The sequence below is a fragment of the Melozone crissalis genome, unplaced genomic scaffold, assembly GCF_028551555.1.
Source record: "Melozone crissalis strain CALT ecotype California unplaced genomic scaffold, PUWL_Pcris_2 ptg000114l_1, whole genome shotgun sequence".
NCBI classification, from domain to species: Eukaryota; Metazoa; Chordata; class Aves; order Passeriformes; family Passerellidae; genus Melozone; species Melozone crissalis.
Window position 1 is genome coordinate 1,614,511 of NW_026535891.1, and position 22,151 is coordinate 1,636,661.

The following is a 22,151-nucleotide window of genomic DNA, read 5'->3' on the forward strand; positions in this document are numbered from 1 at the left end:
CATGAGTGAAAGGCTGAGGATTTGCAGGAATTGTGGTGTAAAGCCACCACAGGTGCTGCTGTGGACCCGAGACCTGCCTGGGGTCAGGCGCTGCCTTCCTTCCATTCTGGATCATGGAGAGCAGTCGTGGGTGTAGCGCAGGGCGTGTGCCTGGCCCCGGGACACTGCTATGCTGCCAGTGGGCACTGGGATCCAACCTGCTGCCTTGGCGGCTTCTGCCCGCTGCTGGTGGTGGTGCCAGGAGCGATTGGTGCCCGTGAGTTTGCAAAAGGAGCGATTTTCCCTCCTCCCTCCCGTCTGAGGCCGCCATGGCCCCTGAGGGGATGGAGCTGGACCGAGGCACCGCCTGCTGGCTGGGAGTGCTCGCTGCAGAGCCCCCCGGTTATAGTGCTCCCTGCTGGCCATGGTTATAACTGCCACAAAAACCAACAGCGCTGAGCAGGAGGGAAAGTTCTGGGTTTGTGTTGTTTGTTCGATTCTGGTTTATAAATTTCCCTGTAAAGAGCTGATATTCCTTTTCCTACACTGTTACCTGGTATCCCCATAATCTTTGAAATTTAAAAAGAGTTTTAGGGATGGGTCTTCTTATTCCAGGAAGGTTCCTACTTTCCTTGGCAGATATTTCTCATTTAAATGAGTTGCCACTTCCCGGGTTCCAGCATGGATGGGACAGACATCCGAAGAGGAGACACGGTCAGGCACTTGCCCACCTCATGCTCTGCCTTTTAAGCCAATTGGGCCAACAAGGGCTCTCTCCCCAGTTGGCACTTCTGGTCACCCAGCCATTCAGGAGCTGGCTTTGGCAGAGTGTCACACTGTCCCCAGTGTGCCACGGCTGACAGAGTGATGGACAAAGGGAGCCCTATCTCACCAAAAGCAAGTCCTGACCCATCCCTGTCACACATACGTGTTCGAAAATGCCTCCAGACATGAAGCTTTTCCTGTCTCTGACACCTCACCCTGTGCTGTGGCCTGATCCTGACTGTCCTGGAAAAGTGGGAGGCTCTCGGATCCCCACAGGGACTTTGCGTCATCCTGGTGTGGGGAACAGGGCAGAGGAGGGATTTGGGACAGGGGAGAAGAGAATCCAGAGCCTCCTAAAGGCCACTTTGGCCGTCAGAGCAAGGAAGGTCCAGGGCCCTGCCAGGTTCCTCTGGTGGAGGAAACATGCTGGGAAAATATCTGGGGTTTGTTCCTTTTTGGTGGCTTTCCCTCGAAACCATTCCTTGTGTGACAATTTGGAGTCTGAATCTTGTTGCTGTTGCTGTTGGTTTTATTCTCTCTGGTTGCTGTTTCAGGAAATTGTTCTTCTCTCAGGCCTTTGGGATCTTTGTGCCCCCACAGGGAGGCAGAGGGGCAGTTTTAGTGGCAGCACAGACACGAGTGGGTGCCCATGGGTGGGGACCCCCAGTGCCCCCCACTTTCTCCCAGTGTCACAGCACATTCCCGTAGATGTCACCGGGTTCCCGCCGTCGCCCCTGGGGTCCCCGCAGCTCCGCGTAGGTCACCTGGGGATCCTGGAGGCTGATGGCACGGGGGGACGCTGCGAGAGACAGAGGCTGTGGGATCTGGGTGGGGTGACCCTCGTGGGTGACGTGTCCCTCTGCGTGTGTCCCCCCCGTACTCACCCCCTGCCTTCTTGGTGACCACAATGTGGGTGTACAGCCCCTCCCCCTCCTCTGGGGGGGCCGGGGAATCCGGGGGAGCCCTGAGGGAATAAAGGGGTTGTGGGGGAGGGAATGGGAGGTCTTGGGAGTTAGGGTAAAAGGGGACAGTGTGGTTTGAGCCCCCACCTACCTTTCCTGGTTCTTCCTGGCAACTGCAATGGAAGCAGGGGAGGGGTGACTGTGGCGTCCCAGGGCCCTGACCCCTCTCAGGATTCCTAAACCCCTTCAAGACCTCCCTGAAGACCCCCAGAATCCATGAGCCTTCCCAGTGTCTCCAGACAACTCACACTCAAGAACCCGAATCCCAGGAGGGACAGAGACTCCCCCAAAAACCCCCAGGGCCTTGGAAAGAATCACCAACATCCCTGCAGGACCATCCACCACCTCCCAAAACCCTACAGGACCCCTAGACAAAGTCACAATTGTGGTGGGTATTTCCCTATGGTTTCTCCAATTCTGTGGGCCTCTACAGCTCCCTGGAACCCCCATCCCCCCCATTGTCACCCACCCACACGGTGCCACCAGTGGCAGGTCACAATGACACCCACGAGCAGGAGCAGGAAGAAAAGGGCCCCACCGACCCCTGAGGCCACTGCAAGAAACAGAGGGGGACACATCAGGATCAGTAACACCCCAGGTGTCCTGCACTGCCTGGTGACCCCACCTGTGTCACCCCACCTGTGACCCAGGATGAGCCAGGTGTCACCTCCAGGGCCAGCTCAGGGCTGAGAGCCCGGAACACGCGGCGCCCATCCTGTCCCAGCTGGTTGGTGGCCACGCACTGGTAGGTGCCTGAATGTCTCACATCGATGTCCCTGAGCTCCAGGAGGGGACCCCAGGCCACCTCCTGCCCATTGTGCAGCCAGGTGAAGGTGACAGGGGCTGAGCCCACCTGCACCAAGCAGCGCAGGGTCATGTTGTCACCTGCACGCACCTGGTATGACAGGGGACCGGGAGTGATGGTGGCATTGGCTACGGGCACTGTGGAGACAGAGACAGGGCTGGCACCTGGTGAGATGGTAGGGGGGTGCCGTGGGTGGGGTCACCCCCAATCCGAGGGTCCCGCTCACCCAGGACAGTGACATTCAAGGAGTCACTCTCGGCCATGCTGTTCCCGTCGCTGACCCAGCAGCGGTACTGGCCGCTGTCATTGTCCCCAATGTGTTGCACCTCCAGGCGGGGGCCGGTTCCCAGCAGTGCCCCTGAGCCCTCCCGGTGCCAGGAGAAGGACAGGGGACCTGTCCCTTCGGCCACCGCACAGCTCAGCACCAGGCTGTCCCCGAGTGCCACCTGTCCCCCAGGGGGCTGCGCTGACAGGGACACCCCCGAGGGCGGGACCCCTGCGAGAGAGTGGGACAGCAGGGGACAGTGAAGGACCCGGGGGGGTGTCAAGGAGGGGCAGGGGAATTCCAGTGAGGGAGAGGGGGTGCAGAGATTGGGGCGGGGGGGCTTAGAAAGGAACCCCGAGAGATGATAAGGGGGTCAGGGAGGGAACACCTGGAGATGGAGGTGAGCAACACCAGGAAGGGTATGGGGACCCTGGGAGGGGATGGTGAGACTTGGGCAATGTGCAGAGACCTCAGAGAGGGGTGGAGGGACCCAGGGATGGGGAGGGGACCCAATGAAGGATGGAGGGAAACATGAGCCAGGAATGGGGGGACCTTAGGAGCTACCTGGAGCAGCGATGGCAGGACACAGAAAATGCACCAGGGAACGTTGAGGGTACCCATGTAGGGGCTGGGGGTCCTGGGGAGAGACCCGAGAAAGGATGGGGGGGCAGGGGGGCATCTGGAAAAGGTTGAGTGCCCCAGAGCAGGTGTCAGGGAGGTCTGGGGGGTGCCAGGCAGTGTGGGGGACCGGAGGCATCTGTGGGGGCTCCCCGTGCCCATCCCCACACTCACTGCGCACCGTGATGCGGAGCCGGTTGCTGCTCTTCTGCACGGACCCCCCCTGGGAGTGCACCTCACAGCCATAATTCCCCGAGTGGGAGACCCTCACAGCCGGCACCAGCAGCTGCGGGGACCCCTGCGGGCCCCCCACCACCTGCCCATCCCGGTAGAACACGTGCAGGAGGGGGGCTCGGGGCCGCAGGGTGTTGGGGGTGCTGAGGCAGCTGAGATTCAGGGGGGACCCCTCAGTGAGCTCGCGGGGACCCTTCAGTACTGGCACCGAGAAGAGCTCTGGGAAGGAGAGGAGAGGTGAGGACTGTGCGTCTGAGTGCACTGGGAAGTGGCTTTGGGGTTGTCAAGATATTGGAGTTCCAGCTGTGTGGTGCTCACCATGCACTGTCACTGTCACTGTTGCTGACCGTGAGTGCCAGGACCCCACCAAGCCCTCACATCTGTAGCGGCCGCTGTGGTGCAGCTGCAGAGGTGAAAGGGACAGCTTGGTCCCCCTGAGGGACCCCCCGAGATCCTTCTCCTCCCGGTAAAATCGCACCCTGGTGAGATGGTTGTCCTGCCGGCACCGGCAGCGCAGTGTCAAGGTGTCCCCCTCCAGCAGTGCCTGCGCTGACACCTGCAGCACCAGTGGGTCTGTGGGACAGGAAGGTCACATCTCACTGATGAGAGTGTTCTGAGGTGGGTGCCCATAGCACCAGGGACATGTGGGTGCTCTGGGGTGCTCTGGGATGCACTGGGATGTCCCTGTGTGCAGGGCACAGGCTCTTGTCACATGAGGGGTGTGAGGCCACCTACGGAGTGGAGCCCACCCTTACCGCTCTGGGGCCCCCATGATTATTAAAGGTCTCCCCTCACCATCTAAGACTGTCAAGGGGGGGCTGCGACCAGTGCCAGGTCTGTCACATGTGTAGGTGCCACTCTCGGTGACACTGAGGAGGTCCTGTCCCTCCTGCCACCAACTCTGCCTGTCCTTGTACCAGGTGGTGGCACCGGCAGTCCCCGAGCCCTGGCAGATCAGTGTCACCCGGTCCCAGAGCACCGCCGGCCTCCAGGAGGGCTCCACCAGGAGCTGGGTGGTCTGGGCACCTGTGGGTGACAGGGAACACCAGCCTGCCAGGGCCAGTGTGGGGCTGGGGACAGCGAGGTGGGGACATGGCATCCCCTGAGGACTCACCAGCAAGGCCGAGGGTCTGGGCTGGAAGGGAGAAGGGACAGGGCTCAGTGGGGGTGTCACCATGGGGACAGAGGCACATGGGGTACAGGGTGTGGTGGCTGTCCCCGAACTGTCCCCGTGGGGACAGATGCTCTTGTGGGAAAGTGTGTGGGTGGTCCCCAGAAGTCTGGACAGGCAGGGGGACATGTCTGTGTCACAGCCACCCGTGCAACAAATCCCTGTGGCACAGACACCTTGGGAACAGGGACCCTGAGGCCACCCCGGGCTTAGGCAGAACATGGGGACACTGTGGACACCGTGGGCATGAAGACACCAGGGACACAGCCCATGCTGGCCCAGGTCACTCCCACCAGCTCATGATCCCATCCCCATGATCCCACCCCCATGGCCACATCCTCAGCGTTCTTGTCCCCTTCTGTCCCTGCATCCCAGTTCCCTTGTCCCTATCCCTGGAGCTGCCTGAGCCCAAAGGTGCCAGTCCCCACATTCCTGTCCCCACATCCCCATCCCCAAATTCCTGCCCCTTCTTCCTGTCCCCAAAGCCATTCTACATCCCCAGTCACACCCAGGTCCACTGTGGGTAACATGGACTGGCTCTGCTGTCATTGGGGACCTCAGGGGACCCCACAGTCCCCCTGTGCCCCCTTCCCTCCCCATCCCCAGGGTGTCAGGCCCGTTCCTGGGACACTCACCCCACAGGAGCAGCGCCACCTTCCCGGCCATCCTGGTGTCCCCAAACATATGCACTGGCTGTCACTTGCTGCTGTGGCCACCGCTCCCCTGGCTGGCGGCTCTTCGGATGAAGGGGAAGGAAACGAGGTCACGTCTCGACCTCATGCGTAGGTGGCCCTTGGTGGGGGCAGGGTGGGGACAGGCTGTGGACACGGGTGGGTGGCACAAAATGGGTCATGGGGTTCCCAGGAGTTGGGAACTTGGTGGTTTTGGGGAGGCAGGAATGGGGTCACCGGTAAATGGGGTCCTGAGGAGGGGGAATATCCGGCAATGGGGGTGCCATGGGAATGGGCGTCTCCATACCTGGGGGGACTGCGGGATGGGAGTCCCAGGGGAATGTGGGCTCCAAGGATTTGAGTTCATTGGATGGGAGAATGGTGGGTCCTAGGAAGATTTCAGGGGATGGAGTGAATGGGAAGGGGTTTCTTGGGAATGGGGTGCTGGGCCATGGAGATCCTAGGGAATGTCAGTGTTGGGATGGGGGCTGCAGAGAGAGTGGGACATAAGGAATGGAGGTCCCATGTTTCTGTTCCCGGGGAAATGGGGGTGCCAGGGATGGGCAGTGGCTGGGTGAGCCCATGGGTTGCAGCTCCTTCCCTGGGTGCTTCAGATTTTGGGGTGATCCAGAGCGAGCACCACCCCCACATGGTGCCGGTGTCCAGGGTTTCACCCCCGATAGATTCTGAGCTGCTCTGGGTCTGTGTCCCCCAGCCTCCAGTGATTTTTCCCTCTCTTTATTCCATTTCCATCATTATACCCCTCAATTTCACAACCCGCCAGTTTGTGCCTTGAGGATCCTGTGTAGTTCCTGAGCAGGGAATGTGTTGGGGAAAGCCCAGGGTGGGGGAAGCCCAGGGTGGGGAAAGCAGGGGTGAGGGGTCTGCAGGAAGGGCTGGGGAGGCTGTGGGGGATGGGGGAGTGCAGCTTTTACCCCCCAACACTTTCAGTTTCTGTCTCCCGCAGAAGAAGGAAAAGGCCATTTGACACCTTTCTCACATGGGGTGGAAGGGTTCTGTCCTTAGGGGGCACATCCAGGAGGCTCCTGTCCCAGGGGGGATCCTGACCCAGGGGGGACACATGCTGGGGAAGAGGGTCCTGTCCTGGAGCTTGGCAGCTTCAGAGAAGTCCAGACTTCGTCATTCTTGCTCGTCCTGTGCTGGCTCTGAGCCATCAAGAGCAGCTGGGGAATGGAACCCTGAGCAGGAAGGAGCTCCCAAACTCCTGCTCCTTGAAGCCAGTGGCCATCCAAGGGTGGGGCCCAGCCATGGCTCAGCCCCACTGCACAGGGATGGCCATTGCCCAGCCCTGCTCTGGCCAGCCCCAGGTGGCAGCCAGGACCTGAGGGTCCCCATTTCCCCCTTGGCTTTGATTCTGGCAGCTTTAGAGCTGCTGCAGAGGTGAGAATTCTGTGTGGGCGGAAAAGGGCTGCCTGTGGTTTGCTCAGCTCTGCAAGAAGCACACAAAACCCAAAGAGAGCTCAAGCAGTGGCTCTGCAAGGGCCTTTGATGGTTTTCAGAGCAGGGCTTGCTGGAAACCCTTCCTGCAGGGGCAGCTGTGGGAGAACCAGCCTGCAAATGCAGCAATTGATCATTTCTTGCTCTCGGTAAGGGAATGAGAGAACCTCAAAATTACTGCCAATCGCGCAACAATATGGCAACAACCTTCCTGGGAACCTCCTTCTTGAACAAAATCTGCAGCCTTGAGGAACCTCATGGAAAGAATGCTTGGATTCCAACTTTGTCCACAAAAATAGAGAGAAAACTGTGAAAGTATTGCTCAGTGGCTCTACCCGTGGCCGTGGTGGGACTGTGGGGAGTGACTCTGTGTGGATTCCAGGTGTCCCCAAAGCTGCTCCATCCCTGCCCTCCTCATCTGAGGGAAAGGCTGAGGATTTGCAGGAATTGTGGTGTAAAGCCACCACAGGTGCTGCTGTGGACCCGAGACCTGCCTGGGGTCAGGTGCTGCCTTCCTTCCATTCTGATTCATGGAGAGCAGTCACAGGTGTTGTGCAGGGCGTGTTCCTGGCCCCGGGACACTGCTATGCTGCCAGTGGGCACTGGGATCCAACCTGCTGCCTTGGCGGCTTCTGCCTGCTGCCGGTGGTGGTGCCGAGACTGATTGGTGGCCGTGAGTTTGCAAAAGGAGCGATTTCCCCTCCTGCCTCCCGTCCGAGGCCACCATGGCCCCTGAGGGGATGGAGCTGGGCCGGGGCGCCCCCTGCTGGCCAGGAGTGCTCCCTGCAGCGCCCCCTGCTGGCCGGGAGTGCTCCCTGCAGTGCCCCCTGCTGGCCATGGTTATAACTGCCACAACAACAAACACGTTCTGGGTTTGTGTTGTTGTTCTATACTTATTTGTAAATTTCCCAGTTAAAAGCTGTTATTCATTCTCCAACACTTTGGTCTGGTATCTCCATAATCTTTGAAATTAGAAAAAGTTTAGAGATGGGTCTTCTTTTCATTCCAGGACTATTCCCACATACCTTGGCAGATATTCCTCGTTTAAATCAGTAGCCAACTCCTGGATCCGGCGTGGATGCGACAGACACCCCATGAGGAGACAGGGTCAGGGATTTGGCACCTCATGCTCTGCCTTTTAAGCCAGTCGGGCCACCAAGGGCCCTCACCCCGGATTGCACTTCTGGCCACTCGGCCACACCAGACCTGGGTTTGGCAGAGCATCACACTGTCTGCAGTGTGCCATGGCTGACAGACTGATGGCGAGACGGGGCCCTGTCTCGCCAAAAGCAAGGCCTGACCTACCCCTGCCACACACAGCTGTTCCAAAATGTCTCCAGGAATCAAAATTTCCTGTCTCTGACACCCCACCCTGTGCCATGGCCTGAACCCTACTGTCCTGGAAAAGGGGATGCTCCAGAACCCCCACAGGGCCTTTGTGACATCCTCGTGTGGGGAACACGGCAGAGGAGATGTTTGGGACAGGGGAGAAGAGAATCCAGAGCCTGCTGAAGGCTGCTTGGGCCATCAGAACAAGGAAGGTCCAGGACCCTGCCAGGTTCCTCTGGTGGAGGAAACGTGCCTGGGGGAGTGTTTGGGGTTTGTTCCTTTTTGTGGCTTTCCCTGGAAATCGTTCCTTGTGTGACAATTTGGAGTCTGAACCTTGTTGCTGTTGCTGTTGGTTTTATTCTCTCTCATTGCTGTTAAAATAAATTGTTTCTTCTCTCAGCCATTTGGGATCTTTGTGCCTCTCTGGGGAGAGGAGGGGCAGTTTTTAGTGGTAGCAAACACACGAGTGGGTGCCCATGGGTTGGGACCCCCAGTGCCCCCAGTTCCCCACAGTGTCACAGCACATTCCCGTAGATGTCACCGAGTTCCCGTGGTTGCCCCTGGGGTCCCTGCAGCTCTGCGTAGGTCACCTGGGGATCCTGGAGGCTGGTGGCACGGTGGGACTCTGCGAGAGACAGAGGCTGTGGGATCTGGGTGGGGTGACCCTCGTGGGTGACGTGTCCCTCTGTGTATGTCCCCCCTATACTCATCCCCTGCCCTCTTGGTGACCACGACGTGGCTGTACAGCACCTCCCCACCTCTAGGGGGGCTGGGGGATCCGGGGGAGCCCTGAGGGAATAAAGGGGGTGCGGGAAAGGGAATGGGAGGTCTTGGGGGATGGGGTAAAAGGAGAGAGTGTGGTTTGAGTCCCCCACTCACCTTTCCTGCTGCTTCCTGGCGGCTGCAAAAGAAAGAGGGGAGAGGTGAATGTGGCGTCCCAGGGCCCTGCCCCGTCTAAGCATTCCTGAACTCCCATTGGACCCTCAATTCCTCTCAGGACCACCAAGCATCTTTGGAGCCGCCCCCCCCAGAACTCAGTGCCTCTGATGAACTCAGCCTCAAGAACCAAAAGCCCAGAAGTTACAGAGACCCCCAAACACACCCAGGATCTTTGAAAGAAGCCCCAACATACCTGCAGAACCCTCCAGCACCACCCCAAATTCTTCAGGCCCACCAGTCAAGTCACAATTCTGAGGCTGTGGGTGCTGCCCTATCACTCCCCAACACTTGGGGCCTCTACAGCTCCCTGGGACCCCTGTCCCCATATTGTCACCCACCCTGACGGTGCCACCGGTTCCAGGCAACAATGACACCCATGAGCAGGAGCAGGAACAAAGGGCCCCACTGACCCATGTCACCACTGGAAAAAACAGGAAAGGACACATCAAGATCACCCATCACCCCAGGAGTCCTGCACTCCCTGGTGACCCTTTGTGACCACACCTATTACCCAGGGTGAGCCAGGTGTCACCTCCATTGCCAGCACAGGGCTGAGTGCCTGGAACACGCGGTGCCCGTCCTGTCCCAGCTGGTTGGTGGCCATGCACTGGTAGGTGCCTGAGTGCCCCACGTCGATGTCCCTGAGCTCCAGGAGGGGACCCTGCGCCACCTGCTGCCCATTGTGCAGCCAGGTGAAGGTGACAGGGGCTGAGCCCACCTGCACCAAGCAGCGCAGGGTCACGTTGTCATCTGCACGCACCTGGTATGACAGGGGACCGGGAGTGATGGTGGCATTGGCCATGGGAACTGTGGGGCCAGAGACAAGGCTGAGGCCACAGGGAGGAGCTGGCAGCCAGTGTGAGGGGATAGGGATGGGGGGATGGGTGTGATGGGGGATGTCAGACATGGGGTAAAATCATGGAGGGGTGCGGGACACAGAAGAGAGGTGGGAGGACACAAGAAAGGTGTCAGGGGGACCTGGAGGTCCCCAACCAGGGGACTTGGGGCGTCTCTGTGGGGTCCCCGTGCCCATTCGCACTTACTGCTCACCATGACACGGAGCTGGACGCTGCACTTCTGCACAGCCCCCCTCTTTGGAGTGCACCTGGCACTGTAATTCCCTGAGTGGGAGACCCCCACGGTGGGCACCAGCAGCTGCGGGGACCCCTGCGGGCCTCTCACCACCTGCCCGTCTTGGTAGAACACGTGCAGGAGGGGGGCTAGGGCCGCAGGGGTCTGGGGGTGCTGAGGCAGCTGAGAGTCAGGGGGGACCCCTGAATGGGCTTGCGGGGAACCACCAGCACTGGCACCGAGAAGAGCTCAGGGAAGGAGAGGGGAGGTGAGGACTGTGACTCTGAGTGTGCTGGGAAGCGGCTTTGGGGAGGTCAGGATTTTGGAGTTCCAGCCATGGGCATGCTCACCGTGCACTGTCACTGTCCCTGGCAATGACTATGCTCACGGTGACACTTCAGAATCCACCAAGCCCCTGCAGCTGTAGTTTCCACTGTGGTGCAGCTGCAGAGGGGACAACAACAGCTCGGTCCCGCTACGGGACCCCTCCACCTCCTTGTCCCCATGGTAGAATTGCACCTTGGTGACCGGCATGTCCCACCAGCGTCAGCATCGCACTGTCACCGTGTCCCCATCCAGCAGCTCCTGTGCCAGCACCCGCAACTCTAACCGGACTGCAGGACACAGGGATCCTGTCACTCTAGGGTCCCGTTTTCATGGGGATCCCCCCATTGGGTCACACCCAGTGTACAAGGGGTCCCCAATTCCAGCACAGCTTCCCCCACACTGACATGCTCTGGGATGCTCACCTTGTACTGTCACTGTCACCCACAGTGACTCCTGCTGCCCCCAGGATCCCACCCAACTCCTGCAGCTGTACTTGCCGCTTTGGCTCAGCTGCAGAGGGGCCAAGGATAGCTTGGTACTATCACGGAGTCCCCCCAGTTTCTTCCCCTTGGGGTAGAATGACACCGAGGTGACCGTGCAGTTCCACCGGCCCCGGCAGCACAGTGTCACCCTGTTCCCCTCCAGCAGTGCCCATGCTGGCCTGTGCAGCACCAGCCGGTCTGGGGGACAGAGGGGTCCTGTCACACCCAATGACACCCAATGATCCCCCATTTGGTCACACCCAGGGCACCAGGGGTGCCCAATTCCAACACGGGGGTCCCTCTACACTGTGATGCTCTGGGATGTCCCCAGAGCAGGGGACAGGCTCAGGTCACACAGGAGGTGACCCATAGAGCACAGACCACGCAGAGCCCTCAGGGTCCCTGTGTGTGCCAGGCTTGGGACACCCAAATCCCCCTTACCGTCTGAGACTCTCACAGTGGAACTGAGCCCAGTGCCGGGTCTGTCACATGTGTAGGTACCAGTCTCAGTGAAAATGAAGTGGTCGCGTCTCTCCTGCCGCCAGTGCTGCCCATCCTTGTACCAGATGGTGGCACCAGCAGTCCCCAAGCCCTGGCAGGTCAGTGTCACCCAGTCCCACAGCACCACCGGCCTCCAGGGTGGCTCCATGTAGAGCTGGGTGGTCTGGGCACCTGCAGGTGACAGGGGACACCAGTCTGCCAGGGCCAGTGTGGGGCTGGGGACAGCAGGGTGGGGCCATGGCATTCCCCGAGGACTCACCAGTGAAGCCGAGGGTCTGGGCTGGAAGGGAGGAGGGAAAGGGCTGGGTGGGGGTGGCACTGCAGGGACAGAGGCACAGAGGCATGGGGTTTAGGGGCTGTTGCCAAACAGTCTTTGTGGGGGTACTGGTGTGGCACAGATGTCTCAAGGACAGGCACACAGCAGCCACTCATGCTCAGGCATGGGGCCCCTTGCTGGCACAGGTCACTCCTGCCAGCCCCATACCCACATCCCTATGGCCCTGTGCCCATTGTCCATTTCTGATGGCACCTGTCCCCATGGCCCAAACACATGTTGCCGGCCATGTTGTCCCTGTCCCTGCGTCCCTCTGTCCCAGGTCCCACAGCTGCCCCAGCCCCAAGGTTCCTACTGCCACATCCTTATCCCCACATTCCATCCCCCTGTCCTGACATCCGAGTTCCCCTGTTCCTTTCCTGTGTTCCTGTCCCCAAAGCCACCCCACAACTCTGGTCACACTGCCTCCATACCCTGCTGGCATTGGGGACCTCAGGGAACCCTGCAGGCCCTCTGTGCCCCCTCCCCTCCCCATCCCAGGGGTGTCAGGCCCATGCCCGGGGCACTCACCCCACAGGAGCAGCGCCACCTTCCCGGCCATCCCAGTGTCCCCAGCCATGTGCACTGGCTGTCACTCACTGCTGTGGCCACCGCTCCCCTGGCTGGCGGCTCTTTGGATGAAGGGGAAGGAAGCGAGGTCACGTCCGTCCCCACATGTAGGTGGCCCTTGGTGGGGGCAGGGTGGCCACAAGCTGGGGACAGGCTGGGGACAAGGCTGGGTGGGACAAGGTGCAATATGTGTTCCCAGGTGTGGGGGGCTTGGTGGATTTGGGGACATGGGGATGAGTGTCCAGGGGAATGGGGGTCCTGAGGAGGGGGAATCAATGGGGATGGGGGGTGGGTAAGGGAATGGGGGTTCCCAGAACTGGGAGGACTCAGGAAGGGGAGTCCTGGGGGAACGTGGGCTCCAGGGATTTGGGGCCATGGGATGGGGACACTGGAGGAATGAGAGTCCCGTGGGAATGGGGGCCTGGTATAGGACCTTCCCCAAGGTCCTGGGGGAAAGAGGATTTCAGGGAATGGAAAGAAGTGGAGATGGTTCCTTTGGAATGTTGTCCTGGGCCATGGAGATCCTGGGGAATGTCCGTACTGGGATAGGGGTCCCAGGCAAGGTGGGACTTAAGGAATGGGGCTCCCATGGTTGGTTTCCAGGGGAATGGGGGATTGTCAGGGATGAGCAATTTCTGCATGGGCACAGGGATCTCAGCTCCTTCCCTGGGTGCCTCAGATTTTGGGATGACACAGGGCCCAGCACTGACCCCTGGGGTGTTCCTTTCCAGCGCAGACATCACATGTGGGTCCTGGGTACCTCTGCTTCTGTGTCCTTCCCTGCCCTTGACATTTTCCTCTCTTTATTTCTCTTATTTCCTTATTGTCCTCACTTTTGTACCATGTCCCCTCACCCCCAGTTCCTGGCTCAGCAATCCTGGGGAGCACCTGAGCAGGGAATGGGTTGGGGGAGCCAGGAGAGTGGGGGGTGCAGGGAAGGGTAGGGAGGCTGTGGGGGATGGAGGTGTTGGGCTGTGCCCCCTCAACACTTTCTTTTTCCTAGACAAGAAGGAAGAGGCTGTTTGTGCTGAGAGTCAGATGGGAAAATGGGGGGCTTGTGTCCTGGTGTGGCGCATCCAGGGGGGTCCTGTTCTGGGGGGATCCTTCACCAGGGTGTGACACATCCTGGTATGTGGGTCCTGTCCTGGGTGTGGCAGTTGTGGAAACTTCCCTGCACATTCCTGGCCTGGTGCCTGTCCCAGGGGTGGCACAACCTGGGGACCCCTGTCAATGCAAGGGTGGAGCCCAGCCATGGCTCAGTCCTGCTCTGGCCAGCCCCAGGTGGCAGCCAGCACCTGAGGGTCCCTCCCTGCCCCCTTGGCTTTGATTCTGGCAGCTTTAGAGCTGCTGCAGAGGTGAGAATTCTGTGGGGGAAAAAGGTCTTGCTGTGGTTTGGTGAGCCCTGCAAGAAGCACAAAACCCAAAGGGAGCCCAATTGTTGTTGTCTTTGCAGTAGTTCTTGGGTTCTCTCAGTCCCTTGCGCAAAGGGACAAAATGATCAATTGCTACATTTCCAGGCTGGTTTCCCCACAGCTGCTCCTGCAGGGAGGTTTCCAGCCAGCCCTGCTCTGAAAACCATCAAAGGCCCTTGCAGAGCTACTGCTTGGGCTCCCTTTGGGTTTTGTGCTTCTTGTAGGGCTGAGCAAACCACAGGCAGGCCTTTTCCACCCACAGAATTCTCACCTCTGCAGCAGCTCTAAAGCTGCCAGAATCAAAGCCAAGGGGGCAGGGGGGACCCTCACGTGCTGGCTGCCACCTGGGGCTGGCCAGAGCAGAGCTGGGCAATGGCCATCCCTGTGCAGTGGGGCTGGGCCATGGCTGGGCCCCAGCCTTGCATTGACAGGGATCCCCAGGATGAGCCACTCCTGGGACAGGCACCCGGCCAGGAATGTGCAGGGACATTTCTGGAACTGCCACACCTGGGACAGGACACCCCCCATGCCAGGATGTGTCACCCCCTGGGACAGGATCCTCCCAGGACCCACCCCTGGATGTGCCCCCCAGGAGAGAACCACCCCCATTTTCCCATCTGACTCTCAGCACAAACGGCCTCTTCCTTCTTGTCCAGGACAAACAAAGTGAAAGTGTTAAGAGAGCACAGCCCGAAATCTTCATCCCCCACAGCCTCCCCACCCTTTCCTGCACCCCCCATTCCCCATTTTCCCCCTCCCCTGGGTCCCCCCAACCCCTTCCCTGCTCAGATGCACCCCAGGATTGCTGAGCCAGGAACTGGGGGTGAGGTGATATGGCAAAAAGTAAGGAGAATAAGGAAAAAAGAGAAATAAAGAGAGGAAAATGTCAAGGGCAGGGGAGGACACAGAGGCAGAGATACTCAGGATCCCCATGCAATGCCTGGCCAGGAAATGAGCACCCCGGAAGTGATTTTGTGGCGCCCCATGTCACCCCAAAATCTGAGGCACTCAGGGAAGGAGCTGTGACCCCTCTGTCCCCTCAGCCACTGCCCATCCGTGACACCCCCATTACCCTGGGAACTTAAACCTTGGGACCCCATTTCCTTCTGTCCCACCTTCCCTGAGACCCCTATCCCTGGACTGCAATTCCCCAGTATCTCCAACCCCAAGGAACACCTTCCCAGTAGTTCCAGACCATGGGACACCCCTTCCCTTGGGGGCCTTCATTCACCCAGGGCCCCCAATCTCACAGGGACCCCTTTTTCCCTGGCACCTTCATGCCATGGCCCCTATCTCATGATTACAAATCCCAGGAGGCCACGTTGTTTTGGGACCCTCATCCCCAAGTCTGAGTCCACCCAAACCCTGGTACCCCCATTTCCCTGGGACCCCAAATACCTGGGCATCCCATTCCCCTGAACACCCATCCCTGTCTCCCTGCATGGCCTCAGACCCCAAATTCTGGCAACACCATGTCCCCACCATGTCCCACAAGTTCCCCACCCTGCCCCCATCCTGTCCCCACCCTGCCCCCACCAAGGGCCACCTACACATGAGAATGAGACCTGGTCTCGCTTCCTTCCCCTTTGGCCATAGAGCCACCACCCAGGGGACAGCCACCCCCCGCAGCAAGTGACAGCCAGTGCACATGGCTGGGGACACCGGGATGGCTGGGAAGGTGGCGCTGCTCCTGTGGGGTGAGTGCCCCGGGCTCGGGCCTGACACACTGGGGATGGGGAGGGGACAGGGCACAGGGGGACTGTGGGGTCCCCTGAGGTCCCCAATGCCGGCAGTGCCACTCCTTGTAAGCCACAGCAGACCTTGGTGGAACGGACTGATGTAGGAATTTGGGGATGGGGATGTGGGGACAGGAATGTGGGGACTGGCACCTTTGGGCTCAGGGAGCTCTGGGCATAGGGACAAGGGAACTGGGATGTGGGGACAGAAGGGGACAAGAACAGTGAGGATGTGGCCATGGGGATGGGATCATGGGGATGGGATCATGAGCTGGTGGCGGTGACCTGGGCCAGCATGGGCTGTGTTCGTGGTGTCTTCATGCTCGGGGTGTCCACAGTGTCCCCATGTTCTGCCTCAGCCCAGGGTGGCTTCAGTGTACATAGTCCCAAGGTGTCTGTGCCACATGGATGTGGTGCACGGGTGGCTGTGACACAGACATGTCTCCCTGCTTCACCAAATATGTTTTGGGGACCACCATCACACACTTTCCCACAGGAACTGCTGTCCCCATGGGGACAGTTTGGGGAAGGCATCATGCCCTGTTCCCCCTGTGCCTCTGTCCCTGCAGTGCCACCCCCACTGAGCCCTGCCCCTTCTCCCTTCCAGCCCAGACCCTCGGCTTTGCTGGTGAGTCCTCGGAGGATGCCATGGCCCCAGCCTGCTGTCCCCAGCCCCACACTGGCCCTGTCAGGCTGCTGTCACCCACAGGTGTCCAGACCACCCAGCTCCTGGTGGAGCCCCCCTGGAGGCCGGCAGTGCTGTGGGACCAGGTGAGACTGACCTGCCAGGGCTCAGGGACAGCTGGTGACAGTACCTGGTACAAGGATGGGCAACACTGGTGGCAGGAGGGACGTGACCACTTCTCTGTCACCATGGAAGGCACCTACATGTGTGACAGACCAGGCACTGGGCTCAGCCCTCCCATGACAGTCTCAGATGGTGAGGGGTTTTGGGTATCCCCAGCCCGGCATTCACGGGGACCCTGAGGTCTCTGGGTGGTCTATACTCCATGGACCATCTCCTATGTGGCCAAAGTCCGTCCCCTGCTCTGTGGACATCCCAGAGCATCCCCGTGTGGAGAACCCCATGTTGGAATTGGGGACCTCTGGTGCCCTGGGTGTGACCCAATGGGGGGACCCTTATGAAAATGGGGCCCTGGTGTGACAAGACCCCCGTGTCCCGCAGCCCGGTTGGTGCTGCAGGTGTTGGTGTGCGAGCTGCTGGAGGGGGACATGGTGACAGTGCGCTGCCGGTGGTGGCGGGACATGCCGGTCACTGGAATGCAATTCTGCCATGGGGACAAGGAGGTGGGGAGGTCCCGCTATAGGGCCGAGCTGTCCCTGTCCCCTCTGCAGCTGCACCACAGTGGCCACTACACCTGCAGGGGCTGGGTGGACACCGAAATGTCAATGTGGGCACATTAAGCACAAGTGACAGTGACACTGCAAGGTGAGCACCTGCATGGCTGGAACTCCAATCTCCTGACACCCCTAAAGACACTTCCCAGCAGATTCAGACTCACAGTCCTCATGTCCCCTCTCCTTCCCAGAGCTCTTCTCTGTGCCAGTTCTGGAGGGTCCCCCCGAGCCCACCATGGGGTCCTCCCTGAATCTAAGCTGCCTCAGCACCCCCAGCCCCCTGCGGCCCCGAGCCCCTGTCCTGCACGGGTTCTAACAGGACGGGCAAATGGTGGGGGGCCCATAGGGTCCCTGTAGCTGCTGGTGCCCGCCGTGGGGGTCTCTCACTCAGGGAATTACAGCTGCCAGGTGCAGTCCGAGGGGGGGGCGGGCCGTGCAGAAGAGCAGCACCCGGCTCCGCATCACAGTGCACAGTGAGTGTGGGGATGGGCACGGGGAGCCCCCACAGCCTCCTTGGGCCCCAGCACTGCATAGGGACTCCCAGCTCCCCGTGACACCTGCCCTGAGGCCCCAACCTTTCCCAGATCCATCCCTGGCTCACCTCATCTTTTCTCGGGTCTTTCCCCTGATCCCCCAGCCCTACATGGGTACCCCCATCCTTCCCTGACACCTTTTCCATGGCCTGCCATTCCTGCCCCAGGTCCCTCCCCAGGTGCCCCATTCCTCGCCCATGTCTCCCTATTCCTCTCCGGGTCCCTTCACTCCTTCTTGCTTCCCCCCACCCCTCTCTGAAGTCGCTGCACATTCCTCAACTCCCACCATCCTCTCCCTGGGTCCCCATACCCTCCCTGGTGTCACCTCCCTCCCTCTCCAGGTGTCCCCTCCCTGAACCCCCAATCCCCCTGTTTCCAATCCCCCCCCATCTCTGTGCCCCCTCTCCCTCACTGGGATCCTCCTGCCCCTCCCTGACTGCCCTGGGTCGCTCATAGTCCTCTGCTGTTCCCCACTCCCGCAGGGGTCCCGCCCTCGGGGGTGTCCCTGTCAGCGCAGCCCCCCGGAGGACTGGTGGCACTCGGGGACTGCCTGGTGCTGAGCTGTGCGGTGGCCGTGGGGACAGGTCCCCTGTACTTCTCCTGGCACCGGGAGGGCTCAGGGAAACTATTACAGGGACCTGATGAGGGTCTCCTCAGGGTGACAGAGATGGACGAGAATCTTGGTTCATGATCAGAAGGCTGGATTTATTGATATATAATACATTATAACTATAATAATAAGAATAGAGAGAAGCAGAGGCTTGCTAAGCCAAGAATAGAGTAGGAAAGAATGAATAACAAAGTTCTGTGTCCAGGGCATCTGTCCCCGAGCTTGCTCCTGTGATTGGCCCCCAATTGTAAACATGGAACATGAGCCAATCACAGGGGGAACCTGCTACATTTCAAGCAGCCGATAACAATTGTTTACATTCTCCTTCTGGGGCCTCAGCTTCCCAGAAGGGATAATCCTAAAAGTGAGGGTTTTATGAAAAAATGTCTGTGACAGGGAACTGCTGGGTACTGGCCCCCACCTGGAGCTGCACCACACTGGGGACAATGACAGCGGTCAGTACTGGTGCTGGGTCAGTGACAGGCAGAGCGTGGCCAAGAGTGACCCCCTGAATGTCACTGTCCTGGGTGAGTGAGACGCTTAAGCTGGGGGTGACCCAACCCACGGCACCCCCTTCTCAGCTCACCAGGTGCCAACCCAGTCTGTGTCCCCACAGTGCCCGTGGCCAATGCCACCATCACCCTCATTCCCCTGTCACACCAGGTGTGCGCAGGTGACAACTTGAGCCTGCGCTGCTCAGTGCAGGTGGGGTCAGCCCCTGTCACCTTCACCTGGCTGCACAATGGGCAGGAGATGGCCCGGGGTCCCCTCCTGGGGCTCAGGAACATTGATGTGGGACATTCGGGCACCTACCAGTGTGTGGCCACCAACCAGCTGGGACAGGACGGGCAACACGTGTTCCGGGCACTCAGCCCAGAGCTGGCCCTGCAGACGACACCCGGCTCACCCTGGGTCACAGGTGGTGTCACACAGGGTCACCAGGATGTTCATGACCCCCATGGTTCAGGGTGACCCCGATGTGTCCCACTCTGCCCCCAACAGTGGCTGTGAATGTCAGCAGGACTCTCCTGTTCCGGCTCCTGGCTGTCATCGGGGGCTGTCACTGGTGGCACCGCCGGGGTGGGTGACAATGGGGGGGGATAGGGAGTCCTGGAGTGAGGAGAAGCCCCCAGAGTGGAGTCAGAGATCGGCAGCACCCAGGTTCCCTGAGCTGGGGGACACTGAGCCCGTAGCGGCCTCGGCTGGGCGTCCTGGGGGATCTGGGGGGAATTTGGAGGGTCTTGGTTGGACTTCAGGGCCATCCCAGCTAGGTCTTGAGGAAAATTGTGGTGGCACTAGGATGTGCAAGGATGTTGGGGGATCTTTTTGGGTCCTGGGGTGTTTGGGGGGTGCCCCTCCCTGCCAGGCTTGCAGTTCTGGGGACTCAGGGGGTGTGGGGTACCACAGGGGGTTGGGGAGCCTTCAGTGGTGTAAAAGTTTTGGGGGGCTTCAGGGGTGCTCAGATAGTCTTGGGGGAGTCCAGAGTCCTCTAGGAATTGGGGCTGCAGTGGGGATTTGGGGGTCCCGTGGGTGGTTGGAGCTGCTGAGGTCTCAGGAAGGTTCTGGGGTCCCAGGGTCCCCACAGTCACCCCCTCCCCTTTTCCTTGCAGTAACCAGGAAGCTCCAGGACAGGTGAGTGGGGGGCTCAGGCTGCGACTCCCCCTTCCCCCTCCCCAGAAACCACCCAGATCCCCCACTATCCCCACAGGGCCCCCTGTGGAGGAGGGGGCTGTTCTCAACACCTACGTTGTGGGCACTGAGTGGGCAGGGGGTGCGTAGAGTAGGTTACTCTGGGAAACATCACCCACAGGTGTCACTCCCACCCAGGTTTCCAGAATTGGTGTCAGCCTCACGGTCCCCATGGGTGTCCCCCGGCCCTGTCCCACCTCAGGATCCAGAAGGGACCAACGAGGAGCTGTCAGGACTCCACAAGGGACAGGGGGACCCCTGTGATGACGAGAGCGTGCTATGGCACTGGGGGCACTGGGGGCTCTGGGGTCCCTGCCCCAGGGCATCCCCTGTGTCCCCCCTCGGATCCTGTGCTCCTGTGCTTTGGGGTTGCCCACTAATGGGGGGCGAACCATGTAGGGCTGCCCAGAGCTCCCCATTCCAGCGCTCCCAGTGCTCCAGTACACCCAAGAGCTCCCCCTTCCTGCCCCTGATGCCAGAGGGCATAGGACCTTTGTCCCTCTTATTGGACCCAAAACGCAGGGTCCTAGTCAGGTTGTTGAGCAGATCCTTCTTGGATTTGCAGGATTTTTGGGAGTCACCGCACAGCACTGCCACACACAGCTCCCCCTGCCAGTTCCCAGGGAAACCGCACCCTCTGTTTCCATGGCAACGCACACCCGTTCTCATAGCAACAGCATCCTATCTCAATGGCAACCATCACCCGTTCTCATGTCAATGGCTCCCTGTTCCCATGCCCTCAGCCCCCCCAATCCCATGGCAACACACCCCTCCTGGTTCCCACGCCCACAGCCCCCTCATTACCATGGCAAAAGCCCCTCCCATTCCCATGTCTACACCCCCCCATTCCCATGGTAACAGCCCCCCAGGCCCATGGCACCTGTAGACCCCCTTCCCATGCCCATCTCTCCCCGTTCCCATGGCAACACCCCCTTCCCATGACAACAGCCCCGTTCCCATGGCAACAACCCCCATTCCCATGCCCACAGTGCATGCCCTGCACTCTTCCCGTCTCTCCGTCTCTTTGACTACATTTCCCATCACCCCCCGTGGCCCACGGGGCACTAATGGCACTCAGCAACTCTGCGGACTTCATTTCCCATTGCTCCCCGCGGTGCGGACGGGAGGAGCGGGTCCCTACAGTGGTCGCAGGCCCGCTCTCATGACATGTGGTGTGCGCGGATGCCAAGAGGGCGGACGAGGAGGGTTGAAGCACAGCCGAGGGTGCGGAACAGGGCCGGGGAAGGACACCCGGGCGGGCCCCGCATCATCTGCATGGTCAAGTCCAAGCTGGGTTACGGCTTTAATGTCCGCGGGCAAGTGAGCGAAGGCAGGCAGTTGCGCAGTGTTATGAGTAAAAAAAGGCTACCCATTTTTTTTGTAAAAAGGTTGCAAAGTGAACAGGTTGGACCAGTTGCTGCCAAGGTGGAGTTCTACCTGTTTGTTATTGTAATCATCGGTCATTTTCGTTAACTCCTCCTTTTGTATCGGTGAGGCCCTGCCTGTGGCTAAGTCGATAGCCCTTCTCCCCAGACAGTGAGAGGAGGGGACACGGTAGGGGGCATCAGAGGGCATGCAAAATAACTTCAGAACTAGCATGCCATGGGAAGCCACTGCATCAAACTTACCAAAAAGACCCCCAAAACAATGAGCCAACACAGAATTAAGAGATCAGAGTGATGTCTGGACGTGAGGAACAAAGTATTGAGCCAGCAGAGATGCTGAGAACTTTTGTTGCTTGCCCCTCGCCCTGAACAGACCTCAGGTGGAGCCAGGACCCCGAGACAGCAAAACCTGAAAGTTGAGAAAAACACGGGATATAGCCCCACTGCTCTCAAGCAGACAGAACCCCCAGCTCTGCCCCCTAGGAGACAAAGTTGCACATTTTTCCTCCTCTGAGTCCCCCTGGGAGCAATGACGGAGAAGCCGCAGACCTGTCGAGCCTCCCAACCTTGAGCTGATCACTTTTAATAAAGGCATTAAAAGCAGAAAAATACTCCTGCCCTCCCTGTTTATTTCACGCAGCATCAACGGTGAGCTGTACGTGCCGCTGCAGCGCGTCAGCGCTGTGCTGGGCGGAGGGGCCGCCGATCGTGCTGGGGTGTGCAAGAGGAACCCAGCATCCTGGAGGTGTGAGTACGGGGTGCCGCCCAGCCACAGCCCCCCGGCAGCCGGGCTCGGGAACACGCCCCACACACAGGGGCAGTCCCGGGGGAGCGGGAATGGGGGTCCTAAGTGGGTCATGAAGGGGCTCTGAGGGGTCCGGGCTGAGGGGACATCGAGCCCTTGGTGCGGTGTTGGGGTGCTGAGGGGCTCTGCGGGGCCTTGGGTGAGGGGGTCATAAGGGGGATT

The 22,151-nt window shown here is 59.8% G+C and overlaps 1 pseudogene; it reads right to left on the reverse strand.

Annotated features, from left to right (window-relative positions):
- Nucleotides 1-1,433: 1,433 nt before the first annotated feature.
- LOC128948102 (Fc receptor-like protein 2) lies at nucleotides 1,434-20,468 on the reverse strand (annotated as a pseudogene).
- Between the last annotated feature and the right edge of the window lie 1,683 nt (nucleotides 20,469-22,151).